This window comes from Alexandromys fortis, unplaced genomic scaffold (genome assembly GCF_014885135.2).
Source record: "Alexandromys fortis isolate MF-2015 unplaced genomic scaffold, M_Fortis_MF-2015_v1.1 scaffold_6, whole genome shotgun sequence".
NCBI lineage: Eukaryota > Metazoa > Chordata > Mammalia > Rodentia > Cricetidae > Alexandromys > Alexandromys fortis.
The window spans coordinates 1179542-1199383 of record NW_026067902.1 but is presented as its reverse complement, the minus strand read 5'-3'; positions in this window follow the sequence as shown (position 1 = coordinate 1199383).

Sequence of the window (19842 nt, the reverse complement as noted above, 5' to 3'; positions counted from 1 at the left end):
TAGGCCCAGTTATCTCCAGCATTTCTCTGTTTAGCTTTTGTCTGGACGGCCTGACTACTGGTATGTTGTGGTGGTGCGGTTTCATTTTGTCCCCTTCTTTTGATTTGGTGGGCTGGTATTATTTATTCATTGTGTTTTCTCTTGCGTAGTTAGCCTCTTTAATTTTAAGTTCACCTGCTACAACCTTCTGTGGGGCTGGGATTGTGCATAGATGCTGCTTAAATTTGGTTTTATCATGGAATGTCTTATTTTCCACTCTGTGAATGGAAGTGTTGATGGATACAGTAGCTTGGGCTAGCATCTGCCATCTCTTAGAGTTTGTAGAACATTTGTTCAGACACATCTGACTTTTAGAGTCTCTGGAGAAAAGTCAGGTGTTATTCTAATTTAACTGAAGAATCCTCAAGATGGCAGACTGGAGAGTATGCTTTATCTGTTCATTTCTAGATGACATGGTCTGGCTTTATTTGATGTCTTCAATTTTATCTTTACTTGATTTTTTTCCCTACCTTTGAAGATCAGAGTTTCTCACTCTTAAAGTAGTTCATATGCTGAAGGTTTCACAGACATCAGGAATTTTCCATAGAAACTCTGCCTACTCCTGTGAGGTAGAGTGTGTGGTCTCTCTGAGAAAAACCTTGTGTGTCAAAATATTTCTAATTCCCAAGGTCAGCTACATTCTTACCATTGCATACAGACTGGATTTCATTTCTAATCCTTTTTTCCAGTAGAAACTTCAAGTGTTCATCTATTTCACAGCAGATGACCTTGCTTTGGGGCTGTATGTTTAACTAAAATAACCAATCAGCCACAATTCAGTGGGGATTTAGAAACATGAGAGACAGGAACTCTTTTTGCAATGTTAAAACATGGCAATTATACTTCTCTTTGGATTTTGAGTGGCTTCCTATTTTTGGTCAAGCTAGATGCAAACTAAGATTAAAATATCTCACATGTACCTAGAATTTAAATCAGAAGAAAATAGCAATGCCTGATAGTTTAAGAAAACCAGCACCCAGTTCCTCACTATACTAAAATGTGAAGACTGATGGACGAGGAGGCAGGAAAGTGGGCAAATGTAATCCTCAGACTCAGTTACCAAATTAGAAAGATATTTAGAGAGGGCAACAAAACTTTGAGGAGGAAGGAACTTATTTTAGTCCTTGTTCTTATTATGGAGGTATTAACCTAAAATTTCTCCTGCTGGGGGCTGGGGAGATGACTCAGTCAGTAAAGAGCCTGCCTCATATACATGAGAGCCTGTCTTCAGAGCCTCATCACCCATGAGAAATCCAGGTGTGATGACATATGTCTCTAATAAAACTGCTGGGAAGAGCGTTCGGTGGTGAAAAGAGGCCAGCGAATCCTTATAATTCATTGACTATCTAGCCTGACTAAGTCAATAAGCTTCAGACGCAGGGAGAGACACAATGTCAAAATAATAAGTTGGAAAGCAGCTGCGGAAGATGCCTGATGTTAAGCTTGGGGTTCTACAGGCATGCACACATATGCTAACTTAACACATAAGTAGCTTCTTTCATGTCCACACGAACATGTATCCCTTCCCCCATTCCACACACACATATACACATACTTTCTCTCTCCTGCTTATCTACTTCCTACAACACTGTTCTGAATTTGCACTAGAACCCTGTATCAAGGATCAAGGAGCCGGGCGGTGGTGGCGCATGCCTGTAATCCCAGCACTCGGGAGGCAGAGGCAGGCGGATCTCTGTGAGTTCAAGGCCAGCCTGGTTTACAAAGGGAGTTCCAGGACAGGCTCCAAAGCTACAGAGAAACCCTGTCTCGAAAAACCAAAATAATAATAATAATAATAAGGATCAAGGATCATCGGAAAACTCATATTCACAAGCACCTGCAATTCTCTGTGTAATTTTATTAATATTCTACTGCTACCTGAAGTTTTGAAGTCCCCAGTTGAAAACAAGGGTAGAAACTTGCTAAATGCTCCTACTCACTTCACATGGTCTTGTTTGGATTTCAGCAGCACTGCTTCACTTTCTCTTGCACAGTGAATCACATATGGTTTGGCTCCCAGCAACAGTATTTGAAGGCCCAGAGCTGGGGCCAGAGACTTTCTGTCATTCTAGCTGGAACTTTCAACCTAGGTGACAGCATCCTAGAGCTCAGAAATACCCTGGTTGGAAACATCCCCAAAGGCATAGAGAAGAATACCTCAGCAAAACTATATCTCTCTCAGGCGGGGCTCATAGACTGTGGAACAGCCAACTTGGAACGTCTGTTTGCATGGACAGACAGAAATACAAGATAGGAGAGGCTCTAGCAAGGCTGTTGGTTGAAGGGTAGAGGTTATCAACAAGACTATCACAGTCAACAAACTAAAACAACTCAGTGTTTATCAGCAGCACAATGCCAACATTCTAGAAAGGCCAAGAACTAGATTGACCCATTCGAGGAGGTTTCCACGTCAGCACTTTTGGTGGACACTACTCTTAAGCCTTACTCTTTGTCAATAAATGAACCCTATTCATATGGTGAGCCTATAGCAACGGGAAATTGCAGAACAGAATTGAGGCAATCAACACACTACCCAAGATACTGTCTAAGCTGACTCTATTAAATAAGAAAAAGCTACATGGGGAACTCAGCAGGTTGTGTTTATGCTTTGCAAATGGTTTGGATGAGTGAGGTGGCTAGGGCTGTTGACCCACTGAGAACCACTGGTTTGAGCTTGGAGTTCACACCAGAGATTAAGAAAATAAGAATTAAGGCTCTTTTTGTGTAGAGTAATTCTTTCTGCTTACTAAATAAATTAGTGGACCAAATTAAAAATTAAGCCTGTCATTTACCTTAGTTAAAGGAATAAATTATGATCAAGTCCCTTAAAAGCCTGAATCAGGATATGTTCACTGTTATTCATTCTTACTCATTCTCCATAAGGGTGTGCAAATCAATACTTCGATCTCCTGATCTTCTAGTTCACTTTATTTTATGTACTTGAAAATACATTAAACTGCCTCTCTAGAACAACTTGTCCATAACTCAGAAGTTAGTCTTATACCATGTAAAGGGATTTTATTGTAAACAAAACCCACAGAAGCACTAGCTATTTTAGGATCCACCCCCAGCCACAGGAACCAAAATAAGTCTTGAGAATTATAACGTGTACTGAAAAGTAGGCCATTGCCTCTCTTTCTTACTAGCAATTTAAGGTAAGTGCTACTTTCTACCAGGTCCCATGTTGTGACAAGAAAAAAACAATCACTCATCCACCATACTGAAAGTAAGAATCAAGTTCATTAAATATTTCTTTCATTGTAAAAGCCCTTCCATCAATCAGTCCAGAAGCAAAGAAGGGATATTTAAGGTGATATGAAATATCGATACCAACAACCATGGGAAGGTTTATTCCAGGCACTGTCTGTAAAGAGAATTGCAAAGAGACACATCATTGCTAAGTTGCCTGTGCAAGACTACAAATAATAACTATGATTATACTCAGAAAGCTCTTGACCACAAATGACAGGAATACATGCCCCCCATGACTGGCATTACCACATCCTACACCCTGATCTCAGGGCAGCCCCCTTTTAAAAGTCTGTTGGTTAGAAAAATCTATTCTTCTCTGTAGAAGCCCACTTTTTGCTAACTGAATGTATTTTCTTTGATAAAATACCTATGCACTCCTCTGGATAGACACTGTAATATTTTTAAGTGAGTAAATACTGAGCCATTCCTTGTTGCTTCTTTTCTTTTGTTCCCATCACCCCTTCAAAATAGACTTCAAAAATTATAGTTTGTGGAAGAGGCATTTATGATAGTGTCACTTCATTTTCCCTGTTGCTAAGGACCATAGTTTACTGGTTTGTTGCTTATAGTAGCATATTTGTATAACTGTCTGCAAAAGCATTCACAAAAAAAAAATTGCAGATCAAAGGGCTTCTGTTTCTCTATATAAAAGGAATGAGGTTAAATTAATAAATGTTAAGATCACTTTTAAGTCACATAGAATAAAAACGATCCCAAGAGTACAAAGAACTAATCTCTATTTCCATCTCTATTCAGATTCTTACTAAGCTTCCTTAAGATGGATGGGAAACCCTTCAAAAGAATTTGATCCACCAACTTTTCTAAGAAACCCTCCCCAATAACCTTATCAGAGAGACCACCTTCTTTCTGAACAGAAGTTTTCATATGTGGTTTCAGGCTTAAAGGTTGTTTGTTGGGTTGTCAGAAAGAGAAATGGAAAACAAGCCACATTACTTAGGAATGTCACACATATTAGATAGAAAACTAAAACTCCTAAAAGATTAAGCTCCCCCCCCCGAAGCGCATCGGAGAACAAAAAGAGCAGGTGTTTCAAACCACACACGTACTTACTTGTTTATAAACTAGGTCTCTACGCTATCTCACAGTAGACACTGCCTACAGTGGCCCGCTGTAAAAGAAACAACCTTGATCTTAATGGTTCATAGTTCTAGTAAAATAAAAGGATGAAATCATTATCCTAGACACTGTGACATTGTAGGAAGATGGGTAGGTAGTTAGCACAGATATAGATAAATGTCTCAAAAACAAAAACCATTTGAGAATAGGTCAACCGAAAACATAATACCATACAAACCAGAGATGACTTTGATGGCTTTTAAAGATTACAGAAGGCTTCTCAAAAGTTCTCATACAGGCTAGGTCCTATAGAAAGAATAGGATTGAATGAAGTAAGGATGAGAATTCCAGACAAAGTTCACAACTAAATGCATGGCAACTTCAACAATTTACAAGGTAATCCGCTGTGATCACAGGATGGAGGAGCTATCAAGGAATACAGCTGAGAAGCAGACATGACTCAAATTGTATACAGTGCTGTGTACCAGATATGCGGGAGTATTCATCATCCCCTGGATACCTCTCATATGGTCCACATTTTGGACTTCTCTCTGCTCATACCTATGGTTTCGTAGTAAGGTTAATCGTTTGAGTAAATAAGGAGGTTGTACAGACAGATTTTTCTCATGAGAAAAAAAAGGGAATAGGATTGAGAATATCAAGGTATAAATAGAAATGCATGACCTCTATTTTCTACAAGCTTTAATGTTCTCTTTGAAGTAGTTAGGAAAGTACTATGTTCATTATCTGGGGGCAAAAAGGGGGTGTGGAGAAAGGTAAAATAGCAAATTTCAGGACATCCTAGCGAAAGGCGTGTGGTGAAACACAGGCGTTAAAAAATAAAATCTACTTTGAGCACTGTGAATATAATTCCTAATCCATACCTCCAGAGAAGATCCTCTGGACTCACTCCTCTTAACTGCCATGTGGGGACAGTCAAACCAATACTCATTTTACTACATTGGAGGCCAGCCATAACCTGCTCCGGGCCAATAAGCTAATAATATGGCTATGATCTAGTCCCAGAATAGTGGGGAAAGTAAGTAGGAATATCATTTGATTGGAAAGACTTTGCCTGTTTATTTATATGCTCATGTGTCTAATGAGATGACAGTCACTGAGTATTAAAGAAAGGTCTAGTAGTTCATTATGCATGTATAGGAAAAATGTCTGGGTGGCCAGTGCCAGAGATGTTTCATCTTCAATAAATAAGGAATGAGTAACGAAGCATTTGCTCTGCCTACTGACATGGTAAGTGGTAAACATTTCCACAGAAACTCTAGCTACTGCAGGGACTTCTGGTGACAAACAGTGACAGGCATCCTTTGGGGTAGTAGTGGTAGAGCCTATGCAAATGAAGCAAGCACAGCAACTGTGGTAGGGCTTCTAATCAACAAAGCGATAAGCCAGTAATTAGGTTTCAACTGACTCAGACCCCATTCTAGGCATTAATTGGGTGGGAAATATGTAGATTGCTAGTTAATAATAGAACAGTGAGAGTTCTATTATTCCTGTTCAATCTATTTGTTTGATTGCTTGTATGGCAAACACTTGATCTTCCTCGGAAATGTTTAGCGATTTGAGAGGTCATTAAAAGCAGCTATTTATTAATTAAATTAGAGCAGCCTTTAAAGAGCAATGCTTGTACCCTTGGCCTATAGAAATTTGTTTTGAAAATTGGAAGCTGATGGGGTGACATTACTTCAGAGAACACCTCTGGATGAGGAAGAGGAAAGCCTACGTCTTATATCTGTGTGTGTGCAGAGAGGCCACAGGGACCCTAAAACAAGACTCGAATCTGGAAATAAACAACATTAAAGTTGCCCCGCTATTTACTCATTTTTAGACAAGATTATCTGACTGGTGAGATTGCAGGATTTTTCTTCACACCCGTAGCCCACACACTCTCATTTTCGTGTTTACAGCTCAGGCTGGTTATAACTTACAGGCTCTTCTCTTCTAAATTTCTTATACCTTCTAGAAAATCCAGATAAGTTTTTTTTCTGGTATAACTCAGTCTACTTTGCCCTAAGTTGGGTTAAGGTCTACATTTGGGCCTGTCTCTGTGCAAAGGCATGCGACACATGCCAAGTCATTAAATGGCACATAGAAAATATTTCTAGACCTGTTTCATATTGTCTAGAGGTGATGCAAAATATAGAAGCCAACCGAAGCCAAGACAATTGAAAGTGGGGTAATGACATCAAGGAAGGCATTGCTAAACTTCGTTTGTATTGGAACAACATGGGGTTTGGGAGTGCTTCCCTTCAGTGGTAGGGACCAGAAGAATGCACTTTTCTATATGATGTAGGACCTTAGATGATTCTGCAAGAAGAAATTAACAAAAGAGTACATGATTCACAAAAATATTATAATTATAAAAATTTGAAAGCAAGTCAATGTGAGTTTGTAATTGTTTTCTTTTACTTTGTTTTTTTTTTTTTTTTTTCCCCTGTGGTACTCAGGAGATCCCACTGAAAAACTTGAGTGTTTGCTGCTAGGCCTGTATCAAAGAGGACATGAGGGTTGGAACAAAAATACTGTGAAAGAATCTATAACTCCTACAAGCAAGGCAACAAAATAACAAAGGGCAAGGACGAGTGGCCAAAGGCAAATCTCAGGAGCTTAGGGAGGAGTGGAGAGAAGAAGGATGCACTTTAAACTGTGACAGAATTAACTTCTCACTCAGAAAATGCATTTAGATAATTGTAAAGAAATTGTTGCCTCATGAAAAGTACATTGCATGCTGGGTAGAGTAACCAGAGCATAACGTAATCCTCATAATACACAATAATACAAGAGTCAACTTTTGTGGAAAATGAAGAAAAAATGACATCAGAATTGTTTTGTTATTTCCTAATATGAAAAAGATCATAGGTCATAGAAGTGAAATGAAAACTTCTCTGAATTCTGTCCTGTTACCACATTCTATTCTCCATTACCCACATATCTTGATAGGCTTGAGATTCACCCCCTTTTCTACCACTTAGCAAAGCAATCTGCACAAAATGTGTTAGCACATGATTTCTATTGCTATCATTCTGTTTACAGATCCGCATGTTAGTTAAAGTTTTCTAGTCAAGTGAAGACGTAGGTGATGGCTCTGGGAATGTGCCTGATAATTCCTGAAGAACTATAAGGGCAGTGAAGTTTGGAGACACAACTATTATTCATACTTCATGAATATTAATTGAATATCTTTTCCTTCATTAACGGCAACATTAAAACATAACAGACTAGACCCACATTAAGTTGACGGGCAACAGCTTAAGAACATGAGACGGTAGAATGCAAAATGGCTAAAGGTGAGTGGTAGTGGTATAATGCGGAATCAGACAGTCAGTGATGGCACTCAGGACTTGGCTCCTTGACATTGTAGCCAATTCCCTTCACTTCTTCACTGCTTCAAAAGAGCAGTGGTATAAGTAGTCAGAACACAATTACAATGAGTACATAAAAGATGCAAGGCCAGAAAGGTTGGTACCAACCAAACAAGAGCTCGTTTCTAGGTTTGAGTGCATAATTGTTCTGAATTGAATTTATTACATTATTAAGATGAAGGAAGGCCTGGAGACAGGTGGAGATGTCACCGTGTATACCACACATTTTCTAATTAAAGACTGTGGCTACTTGTTAAATAAAATATTTAACATATACACGTTAACATAAAGATATTTGCCTTCACAACTTAATCCGAATCTTAAATGATCCCCCAGAAACCCAACATAAGTGATGATGAAGAACAGCAATCATAATTATGGGAAAGGTAAAAATAACCTGCATATATTACAGAGAAAAAAATTTCCTTATTCCTTCTTACCAGATTTCATCTTGCAGTGAATACAAATTCTTAAGAAGACTTTGATTTGTCAGATGAATATCTGGTAGCAGAATGAGAATATGTGTGGGCAAGCCACGATTTGCATCTGCTTTAATTTAGTAAGGTTGCTCTAGTAAATGAGAAAAAAAGAACTTAATTTTATTCTGGCCCTGAGAATTATTATGAGTGACTCACAATGAATGTTGCATCATGGAATATTAATAATAATTTCTAAAGTAAGCCTGCAGGCTGGGTCTTTATTACATTCTCATGCAGTGCTTTCAAAGTTATTGAGAATGTCAGCTTAAAATAAAAGGACGCTCATGAGTGATGGCTTATGGGCCACATGGATTGTCTGTGATTTGGAGTGCTTGTGTTTAATTTGAAATCTACATTGCTATTTTTGTTAGACTCCTGTCCATGTCCCTGCTTATGGGGAATGAGATGACCTTCTTGGGCATTTCTATTCAGCAGCATTTAAAATAGTTTCTAAAATTCATGACTAAGGGAAAGTAAATTTGAACCTGTCTCTTCCCATATCCCTTACAAAGCTATCTATTTTGTGATATCAGGCTCATTTATATGCCTGTCCAACCATTCAATTTCATTGCCTATTAAGACAAGTCCTCTAAAGTCCTTAGCATAGTGACTGACAGAGGGCTAAGTATGAAACACATGCTAGTTATCCTTAGCAGTTATTTTAAGATTCCTTCTTTCTCTTTTATGCAAACCTTCAGACTCAGCAGCTACAATACCAGGATCCTTCTCCTGTCTTCCCTACTTATAGGAAACCTGTACAGTTTTTCCCCCTCTTTGCACTTCTGTTTGCCCTTCTATAAAATATGGATAACCAACCTTATTCTCATTTTTGTTTTTTGAAGGATAAAAGATGTGTGAGCCTGTTACTGGTATAAATTTTATTATTTTTATTATAAATACAAGAACCACTCAAACAACTTTTATATTACATTTATATTATCATATATTCAATGGCTCAAAGGTTAAGAGCACTGCCTGCTCTTCCAAAGGTCCTGAATTCAATTCCCAGCAACCACATGGTGGGCTCACAACCAACTATAATGAGATCTGGTGCTCTCTTAAGGAAGAGAACTGATCAGTTGCCCTCATCAACTTAAACCATGAAACCCAATATGGACAAGTTCAACAGAACCACAATATATGGGCTGCCCATGCACGCCTCAGCATTCATATTCCATTTATACTATTCTACCTTACCCCCTATAATTTTTGGACATATGTCTCCATATTTTCTTGCAATCCATATGCTCTCTGTATATGTTAAAATAATACTTCTTTTCTGTGGATTCTATGGCTTCAGAATTCAGACACATCCTTCTGAGGACCCTCATTTTGGTCAGAGAGTCTGAATCTTGAGGTTCATTCAAAGGCTGTTACTAGGCAGTGTCCACTGGGGCAATACAAGGCTAGGGATGCATTCATATAGGCTTATATTTCTTACCTGGGCTTAGGAGCCCAGTAAAGTTTTCTCAGGAATCTAATCTCAGATAGGTAGTTGCTTGATGATGTCTCTTCAGTCTTCTTCAAGCTGAGAAAGCTTCCCCATTGCCTTATTCTGTGAAGATCTTAGGTGCCCACATTTCTATAGAGAGAATAAAACAAGATAAACACATTAGATTTTCTTTCATGTTCTTGTTTCTAAGTAACCCAGCATCTCAATTATGTTATAGTCACAAGCGCATCAGCTTTAGGGGAGAGAATAAGAATCACAAAGGTGGATGTCATGACTCCATGATGTTTCAGCCTGGCTAGACCAACACATGTTTCTCAGAACTTCCTTTTGCGTTTCTGGTTAGATTGGCCCTTAGAAGAATCCCCTGAGCGTTAGAGAGCAGCAGTGAGTCACTAACCTCTCATTTCTACTGTTGAAAAGTGGTAGTAGATGCTTTTGAAACTCGCATAACCTCCTTGAGCTAGAAGGTATGCAACATCCTCTTTAAGAAATAAAATAGATTGAATTCAATTGAATCTAGTATTCATGATGAAATAAAAATATGAAATATAAATATAAATGAAGAGCAACAGTTCTCTTCATTTCCATGGATCTTTTTTTTTTTTTTTTTTTTTTTTTTTTTTTTTTTTTTTTTTTTTTTTGGCAGTGTGCATTCTTTTGGGAGAACTAGCGTCTCTTTATTATTGATTAGATTCTTAGCTTGGTTCTTACTCAAGAATGTCATTTTTTCCCGGAGCTTGTTTCTTGATGTCTAGGGCCCACTTTCTTCTGCTTAATGAAAGGCATGTCCATTGAGAGTTTTGTACAAAATGCTTCAATCTCTCCATCCTTTCTCTAGCAACTTATTCCAAATCCTTACCCACCCAACTTTGTGTGTATGTTGTGTGCATATATACATATATTGTATGTATTTGCTTTATAATTATATTACCTGACAAAGAATCTGAGCTATGAATGAGCAGTCTTTAAAATACTACAAACCAATGGATATAACTATTTTTTGAGGACAGAAAATTATAGTTTGGTCTAATTTATAAACCTCTAGAAGAAGAAAACCTATTCAATGTTCAAAAGTATCAAAGTCACACACAAAAAGAGAATGCTGTCTGTCTGTCTCAAATACCTTAAGTACACTCCTCCCCTTCCTGATCTTTACATTATGTTCCTCCAAATGTGTTTGATCACAGATAAAGGTATGCTTTAACCACTTTATAGAGAAATATGAGAAAATAGTTATGGGGAAGAGGAGGCATGATGCATCTTCATATAAGGACTGTAGATGTAGCTAATTGGTGAAACCATGGGCCTGATTTTGGACCAGGTTACTTATCTTTGGCAATTGGATTCACTCCTTTTCATCATTCCCTGGCTCTTAGGGAATTGCTATGCAACTTTACCTTGGAAGAGGAACCACTGTACTTCTATGAAAGTAGGTATGGTGAAGTAGTCTTAGCATGGTTCAGATCTGCGTATGCTTCTAGTTATGATGGTCAAGAGACATTTTTACAAAACTTGGAGGGTGTCTATGAGTCAGTAGCCTCTTACCATTACCCTTGAATGTCCTTGGAAGGTGCTTTTGATACTATATACATTGTTACCAATTCTACTCACATATATGCATGACAGAAACTGGACAGGCAACTGTTGTCCTTTTCTCAGGAACCACTCTAAGCTTCTATGCTTCCCAGGTTGGGGACATACTTAATATATGACAAAAAGATACAGCTTTGTACAATACCTACCAAACCCAGATGAGAGGAAATAAGGTTGACAGGTTCCAACATACTCTGTGGGCTCCTGCTGGTCTTTAATGTCACCTACTCTGTCTCTCTGCCTTCACCTTTCAATGGCCTGCTCTGAAGACTCCAGCCCCAGCACTAGCTTCATAAACAACATATTTAAAGAGAACATCACATGGGTGTCTACAAGTTAAATCTCTGTGCCCACCGTACAATGGTCCTTATTCTGACTAAACCCTGAACAGTGATATGTAAGTATTGCTTTCACACCATGTAAAACATCTTAGGATTAGAGAATAATGCATTGTTTCCAAGGTGAAGAGAAAAAGATTGTGTGTATGTATGTAGAAATGGGGAGTGATATAAAATGCTGAAGATTACAGATCACTAGATTATAAGTCATCTTTTCATACTTTACCATCTCTTTCTGTACTCTTATGTGACAAGAAAAACAAACAAGCCAAGTCATTCACTGACTAGACTACAGCAGCACCTTCACATTTAGTCTTAGGAAAGGGGATTATTTTCCTTAGGATTTTTTCCCTTTAAGGAAACTTGCCCTTCAAAGTCACTCTCTTACCATTGACACCTTCCCAAGTCCTGTGCTAATCTAGCTTGTATAAAACTGCATATAAAACCCTGAACAGTGATATGTTCATCCATATGCTTCTTTATTTAGACACTGGCCTCTGAAATGGAAGTTTTCCTCAGTTTAAAAATAATTCTCCTGTGCTGCACAGCAAGCAAAGAAATCCAATCTCAGCAGAGTTTGTTCTGCTAAGTTGGTGACTCTGAGCATTGAGCTACGTGTTATCAGTATCTTAAGTTCTACATTATCCCCAACAGAGAAAGGCCATTGCAGAAAAACTCAATAATAAATAGGAGTTTCCAAACATATTCACAAATTCTTCCAACACAGAAGGTAATGAGGCCAACACAAATGTCCTTTTCCCCATTCAGTATGTGGATGGTTGTTAGAGAGATAGTTGTAAAGTCTACCTCTTGAAATGTCCTTCTACATGCTAAAATCATATTTTATTAGACTCCAATAGATCTCAATAAAATATTTCTACCACCATGTTGAAAATAACTAACTATTCCCATTGTGTGTCAAGATCATACTATTAAGTCCTATCATGAAGCCCATACATTTTCTATTGGGAGTTAATTGAATATACAAGACGAAGCGCTTGATAGATTTTTCTGTTATTTATGTGTTGGTTATGCTTCTATTCATTAGAGATTATAGTGTTATAACAGCAGCAAACTCAGTAGGGAAGCCGGAAAGGGACATTCCTGTTAGCGAAGGACTGTGTGGGGTCCCTCAAGAAGAACTGATTCTAAAACAGGTCAGGAAAGGTGAGTTTATCCTCCTGTGCTCTGCTATGGTATCCACTTACAACCCAAGAGGACGAGGAGACACTCCTGTATTTAGATGGAGTCAACTGTGAGCTAAGTGTTGGCATACCTTGAATCAACAACAGTTTAAGAAAAAGCTTTAATGGCAAGACTTATAAATGAGATCTCAAAAGACTATCCGTTCCACAGACTTTTTGGAATGAGGACCAGCTTTGCCACTGGCCTGGTCTGGATTCACATCACAGCCTTCAGATACTGTAGATATTTCTCCTGGGTAAGAAATGTTACCTTAAATTCTCAACACCTTTATTTGTAAAGCTAAGGTCACAGTATGAACATTTCAGTGAGACAGGATGATCAAATCCCTTGACACAGGTCACACATCTTAGGAAACTCTAGTTGAGGTAACCACAGAATTTGCTCACTGGTGTAGGCATTTGGTAACCTGGCATGCAGACTGAGGGAAAAGAATAACAGGGAACCTCCAGAATGGTTTCTGAGACTTTAGAATCAGAATCAATAACATGAAGCAACAGTAGACAGCCATCATTCACCTCATCCTTTACGGTGTCTATTGGATGTATGCTGCCTCTTGCCATTCTGGCTTGTTTCTCTGAACAGGTGGATGTAGTTAAATAGTAAGGCAAGTAACTAGCACAGTATTGCTTAAGGAGACAACTTCAGCTTCCCTTATCATATACTAGTGAAAAATTAATATGATGTCTATCTCATTAGGAGTTGCTTTGCCTTGCTTTGTCACAAAAGTAAAATAATTTCACCTGCTGAATTTTCCTTCTGTGTAGAAAAATTCTTGTCTCTTATAAGAGCCTAGAGCAGAATTTAGATGCTGCCCAACTTTTCATGTCTCTGTGCAGGAATCCCATTCCTTTTTAGCACACCTGTATTCATCTCTTTGGATAGCAAAAAAAAAAAAATGGCTTCAAACATTATCCCAACATATTTTGAAACTCTAAAAAAGGAAGGAGAAAACAAAATATGTTTTGATTGTCCCTAAACTAATTTTGGAAGGGTAGGAGGTTTTGATTCTGTGTTTTTATTTTGTTGTTGCTATTGTTTTGGAGGGAGAAGTGTTATTTCTTGAGACAGGGTAATAGTTTTTAAACCAGACATATTTGGTACTTACCACCCAAACCTCCATCAAACTCACAACAGCCCTCAGGCCTCAGCTTCCTAAATACTAGGATTATGGGAATAAGCCATATCATAAGATCCGAAAATTGATTTTAACTTGCAGAAAAATGCTACTTACTGTTTCAGAAACTGTTTCTGAATCAGAAAGAATTCTTGGTTGACTAAGAGGTCCTAGAAATGAACATCCAGAATGTCTTTAAACTTAATACTGTAGAAGTTCACTGAAACAGATTCACTCATCCATCAACTCACTCACAGGGGACTAGGACAACTGGTTTGTGTTTAGTCTTGTTTTATCTTCTTCTAAGATCATCATTGAATTCATAGTTAAGTTATTCCTTCTGTAACCACCTTAGCTTCAATGACTTTCCCCTCCACCAGACTTTAAACACATATCTCCCTCTCAGTCTCGGAAAGCAATTCTTACTAAGTTCTAGAACGACCACAAATAAGGGCTTGGTTCCTTTAACTGTCCTGCAAGAGTCCTCGAGTCTTACTCTTCTACTGACCCTTCACTCTTTGCTTCCTCCCTGTATTTTTGATTTTTCATCATTGCAACCATTTTTTTCAACCTACCTTTAATGATCCATCTTGATAAGTCTTAGCTCTTAATCATCTCAAACTTCTGTTCTCTTCCTTCATGCCAAGGCAAAGTGGAATAATTTCACTTTGAGCATCTATGGCATTCTGGAGAGTGTTCATAAAGATTGTCTTGGACCATCTTCTTCTTTAAACCTTACAATCACCTCACCACAAAACCCACCTGCCATCTGAGGGCAAGGGCATGACTTCATCTACACAAATGTTGTCTAACTTTCCAAGCTCCAGCGACTGGCAGAGTTCCTGGCATGTTTTAGGTAATCATAAATACTTGATAACTTAGTAAACACTGACTTCTCTTCTGAACCTCAGAGAAACAATTCACAGTCTACTAATGACACCAGAAAGTTCTATTTCTCTGTTTCCCATCCCACTTGCTATCTCAAGAAAAAACTCAAATTCTCTTTTCTGCTATTTTTGTGACAGGGCCTCACTCTATACATCATGGGCTGACTTCAACTCAAGAAAATCCTCCTGCCTCAGATTTACAAGTACTGGCATGACTGGAAGGACCCACACATCAAGCATATACTCTTTAATGTTTTATAAATGTTGTTTCATTAATCACTCATTTTATCTTCAGAGCTTTCAACTATTCCTTCAAAGAGTTTTTTAATGTCTTCACAAACTCAGATTTCTACATCTCAGGAAATCTATATTCATTATTTTACAACTTATTTGCACAGGATTTGCTCTATCTCTTCAACACCCCTTAGATTTTTCTATCCCCTCAAATAGGATACATACACTTAATAGTCAATGTATGTACTGTCACAAAAATTGTGAATTTCCTAATTTACAAAACAAACCTTCAGCATTTAGCTCTAATGTTAATGAACCTCTTTAACCTTGGTTCTCATCTTCTTCTATAATGTTTTGTCTAGCTGCTTTTCTTTCCCTCAATTAAACCTCAGTGTCTTCCATGAGTCTGTCTTACTATTTTCCGCCTGCCCTCTCGACCCTCATCCTGAGAGAGCTTATATACAGACTTTACTTAAGTCACACCTCCCACATAAAATAAACATCCTCTTTCATTTAATTTAACCTAACACCTTCCAATATAATACCCACCATCTTCATTACAAACACCTATAGAAACTTTATACCATTACCCAAGCAAGGTTTGGTAACTTTCATGTTCTGTTCCCGTTTCCACTGTCCCTCTGTAGCAGATGCTACTCTATTAATGCCTACCCAGAGCCTCTAGGGTCTTTTCATTTTTAAACATTTCATGCCACATTGCTTAGCATTTTGCAGCTGTCATGATAACCTTATGCCTCTGATTTTCAGAGAGTTATCCTTGGGCCTAGAAACATGCTCATAGAGAGAGCCAGACGAGCCTCATGGTTTAAGTCTCCTTCAGAACAGTTTCCAGTCAACCACTGACTGCTGAAGGAAACAAGGAGATGGAATTTACACAATGGTGCTCATTTTGGATATGATCAGGCTGGGTCCATCCCTGAACTCACATACTTACCTGAGATTTCCCCCCCCCCTTGTTTCTTTTCTCTTTACTCCTTCACATTTTTTTGTTGGAAATACTGTTCTTACCAGTCACTTATATAATGCATCTGCTTTCTGACAAGCTATGCCCAGCATCTTACCTCAGGGTTCAGCCATATTCTAGGTAGAGCCGACTACTAGATTCTACTAGGTCTCTCTGTGCCTTTAGCCTTTTGTGCTCTATTTCCTCTAGCATGAAGTTCTCACCATGGCGCCTCCATCCCACCCAAACCATGCTCTTCAGATCCAGATACTTCTACACTTACCAGTGAGCATGACCTCCCACCAGACCAAATAAAATGCTGCTCTCTCCAAATAGTTGAAGTCCAGCACCTTCTTCACACTATTTGAAAAAGCTTTCCTCTCACAAGAATAGCGTTTTTTTTTTCTCTTTTCTAATTGAAAAATCAGTAGCTTATCTTCAAAATAATTTTGATGCTATAACGCGGTGGCCTTTTTTTTCTGACTTTTTTGCAGTTCTGCCCCCTTCCCTCGGCTTCTCATTGTCTTTTACACATTATAATTGCAGTGTTTTTCTTTCCTGGCCAAATTTTTCCTAGTAAGTAAGGATACGAAAGTATTCTCAATCATTTTTATCCCCACAGAGTCCCATTCTGCCTAGCAGATGCTCAGCAAATATCCATGGCAACCTATAAATCACCTACTCAGTAATCAATGACTCCTGGAGTTGAGATATATTTGCCATGGTAGTGTTATCCAGCTAATCAGAAAAAGCAATTTTAATTTTTAGCGGTCTGTTATTTTACATTGTAGGTCACAAATTATCCAAATCAAATCACACACAAGGAAAATACCAAAAAATGTATAGTGTATGTGTTTAATTGTCATTAGTAGACTTGCCTGCCATATTTATTAGGACACTTTAAAATAATTGAACATAAATTTAATTTGGTTTAAAATAAATTAGATTCTACAATCTTAGGCATTTAAGAGTTACGGGGCTGAACAGTTAAAGCACATTTGTAGAAGGAAAGTTGTATTATAGAAGGATGCTGGTTCTTTTTCTCTCTACTGAGGGGTGGACCAGAGCATCCTTGATTTCAGTACTGATAACCTTTCTTGAGTTTGCCAATGGCTATCTGAAGATAAATGCTGTGTGCCCATGCTTCCTGGAGGCAAATTATTTAAAAAATAAAATTAGTACTATCCCCATTGCCCCTTGTATTCAATTTTCATTATTTGGAATGACTTTGTAGATTAGTTCGTAACTCATCATTTCTGCTAAATCTTATAAGCCTAAAATGGGAAACTCACACTCTTTTATTGCTTTAAGCTTGCCTGAGACCAACACATTCGAAATATTGCCTAGCTCTTTTCTGAAACAAAACCAAACTAGAGGTAGAGATCGTCCCTCTTGGTATCCAACCAGGATTGATCGAATATTTCTCATAAAATGTAAAACAATGAATAAAAACCAATATCCTACTCTTCAAATAGATGACATGAAAATTCTAATACTACTCTTTCCATGGCATTTATCTTATTTTGGTGAATGTATAGTAAAATGCTGTTTTATTTACTTTTGTTTGTAATATGCCTAGCTCTAAACAACTTTTAGAAGGTAGTAAAATGTGGAGTCTTTTACTCGTACCCAGTCCTCGTTATCTTTGCCCTTCAAAAGTTTTTCTCTCAACATTTTATATCAGTTGGTTTATGTCACCCTATAAGGAACAACTTCTAAACTTAGAACACCCATTTATTTCTTGTAATTCCATGGTTTTACTGGGTGGTTTGGCTGGTGCAAACCGGTTATTCTTTAAGCCCTTGTAAATTGCAAGGTAACCAGGCAACTCTGTTGATTTAACTTGGTTTTCTGATGTGCTCATATCCTTCTAGGAAAAACTGGAGGACTTGACTCTGTTTCCACTTCCATGTCTCATATTTTGCTGTCATTTGTTCTTGGTGAAGAGAAAGGAGCAAGAAAATGAAGAGAATTATGAGGACTCTTGAAGCTTCAGGTTCAGAAAAATGCTTCTCCCATACTATGGTAGTTACTGGAAGCCAGTCTCCAGGACTAGGGAAAGCTCTCATGTTGAGAGAGGAGCAGCAGAGGGGGATTCTGGAAAGCATGAAGTCTATGAGTAATCTTTAAAAGCAGCCTTTATCTCCCGCAGTTTGTCAGATATGCTATCGTTCCTTCCAAGAAGCCTTAAGTTTATACATTTCTTGTCCTAAAATTTGTGATTAACATGTCATTTGAGAAACATCTTAGAAAAATGAATGATTTGTGACACTAACTGTATCTTCTCTCTGTATAGACAATACTGAAGAACTACTCTATGCCTTCCATAGCCACAACACAGACTTTCCAAAAATAAAGAATCCCATATATGCATGAATAAGTATATAAAATGGACATTTTATGTGCCAAGAGAGATGTCATATATTTTGTGTAACATAAATATTACTGACTAAAAAATAACATACTAGACGTCTACATACATGGGCATTCATTGAGTATTTAGTATGTGTAATTGCCTTTGCATCCATCTTTAACACATACACTATCTAAATATGTATAATACCTGTTTTACAAATAAAGTAACATTCAAACTTTTTTTACACTCAAACTGTTATGAATTGGATAATAAACCTTCAGTTTTTGGATGACAAAGGTGGGCACTGAACTTTTGGGTCACAATAAAAAAAAGCCACTTACTGTTCAGTGAATGTTCTCAGAGGTAATTTTTATTTTAATCAATCCCAGTAATGTTCTCTATCTCTGTTGCACACTGAAGTCAATTGTTTCAAAATATACCTGTAGTACCGGCCCCAAGATATAGTTCATGGATAACAATAGCAACATCACCTGAGCTTGTTTACTAATTCTGATTCCTTCCCTAGTTCTTTGGATTACAGCATGCAGGATAGAGCTCAGCATTCTGTATTTTTAAAATCTGTGTGGATATTTCTGATGCATTTGAAAGCTTGAGACTGACCACTTATCACTATATGTGATATTCAATCCTGTGCATAAGCCCTGTTAACAGGAGACACCTGAACTCTTTCTTACACTTACTGAACCAATATGTTCTAATAGTTCCCTGGGCAATTCTGATGCACTTAGAATTGAAAAAAAAACACATCTTTATTATAAATAGACTCCATTATGTACTTAATTATATTCCAATGTATGTGCACCAGTATTTATCATGCTTGTATAATTTTTCTCAGAGAGAAGCATGACACATGCAAATTTTCATTCAGAAAAACATATCTAGTATTAAGACAAAAGCATTCTCAATCTTTGACAAGAGTCAGTTATTTCAGTATTCCAGGATGACAGGATGATTGGTGCCTCGTCGACAATTAATGAAATATTGTGTCAGAGGGTTGTCTAAGCTGTGAGCATAGAAAGAAATGTCTCCCAGAACTGTGACCTGCAATGCACGTCTCAGATGAATCCATTATCGTTACTATGAAGATAAATCACATGCTCAAGCATGACTAACTTCAATATTAAACTCAGAAGCTAAGACCTGGGGTATACATTGGTGCTCTCAAGCCAAATAAGAAATCACATTCTGATTCTTCTCAAAATTGTCATTATCAATTTCTGTCATAGCAACTGTGAAATACTGACCCATCACTAATTGGCCCCTTAATTCTGAGTGCTAGGACAGAAGGAATTAGTTTCCAGAAATACTTCTGTTGGAAGCTATCTGGAAACTTAAAAAAAAAAAATCCTCCCTTGATAACTTACATTGAGAGCTGTCCATGAAGGACAGAGAATCTATATTTTGGGAAAAAAAATGTTTTTCACCTCTGTTTTTCTTTCAATCCAAATG